Raw genomic sequence first — 1,413 nt, 5'->3', positions numbered from 1 at the left:
GGGACCCATCACCTTCCCCACTGCCCCCGCTGCCAGTCACTCACTTACCCTCCGTTTCTGTGGGTTTGCCTGCTCAGAACATTTTCAGTCACTGGAATTGTAAAATATGTGAACTCTTTGCTCTGGCTTCTTTCAGGCGGCATAATTAACGTTTGAAGGTCTAGCAGTGTCGCCCCATTTTATGGATTTGCCACGTTTTTAAAATTCACTCCTAGGTTGATAAACATTGGGGAGTTTCCGTTCACTGCCTGTTGTAAACCCTGCTGCTGGCAAAGCTGGTGTAGAGTTTGTGCAGACGTGCGTTTTCGGTGTCCCCGGGCACGTGTCGGGGAGTGGAAGCCTGGGTCATAACCAGGAGGCTTAGCTTTTGGAGGAGCCGCCCGGCTGATGGCTGCAGCAGCCACACCGATGCGCGGGACCCCGTGTCCCCACACCTGCCCTGACGCCGGTGCTCTGGATTGCAGCCGCGTCCCCGGGATGCGGGCGTGTTTCACTGTCGTCCTGATTTGCGTTTCTCTCACGACTGAGGACACTGAGCACTTTTTCATGTGTTGGCCGTTTGTAGTTCCTCCGTGGGGAAGCGTCTGTTCATGTCCTTGGCCCAGTTGGAAACTTGGTTGTTTATCTTTTATTCATGCATTATATATTTTTTTAATTTTTTTAACATTTATTTCTTCTTGAGGGACAGAGAGAGACAACGTGAGCAGGGGAGGGGCAGAGAGAGGGGGACAGAATCTGAAGCAGGTTCCAGGCTCAGAGCTGTCAGCACAGAGCCTGATTGGGGCTCAAACCCACAAACTGTGAGATCATGACCTGAGCCAAAGCCGGACGCTTAACTGACTGAGCCACCCGGGCACCCCTGTTCTTGGATCATAAACATTCATTATATACTGTGAATAGGGGTCCCTGACCCAGAATATGATTTGGAAATAATTTCTCTATTTGGCGGTATTTTTCCATTTTCTTGATAGTGTCCTTTGACACACCACAGTTTTAATTTTTTTAAGTTTTTTAAAAAACTCCAGTTAAGATACAGTGTAATGTTAATTTCAGGTGTACCCCGTATCAGTTCAGCACTTCCATACCAGGCGTGGTGCTCATTATGATGCGTGTGCTCCCCATCACCTGCTTCACCCATCCCCCCACACCTCCTTTCTGGTAACCATTAGTTTGTTCTCTCTGGTTAAGAGTCCGTTTCTTGGTTTTCCCCTCTTTCTCTCTCTCTCTCTTGTTTTCCTTTTGCTCATTTGTTTTGTTTCTTAAATTCCACATGAGTAAAATCATGTTTTTCCAATGAAGACATCCAGATGGCCAACAGACACATGAAAACCTTCGCAGGATCACTCATCATCAGGGAAATGCAAATCAAAACCACAGTGAGATACCACCTCACACCTGTCAGAGTGGCTACAT

Source organism: Suricata suricatta, chromosome 12, assembly GCF_006229205.1.
Source record: "Suricata suricatta isolate VVHF042 chromosome 12, meerkat_22Aug2017_6uvM2_HiC, whole genome shotgun sequence".
Taxonomy (NCBI): domain Eukaryota; kingdom Metazoa; phylum Chordata; class Mammalia; order Carnivora; family Herpestidae; genus Suricata; species Suricata suricatta.
The sequence above is the reverse complement of the archived record's forward strand: the minus strand, read 5'-3'. Positions refer to the sequence as shown.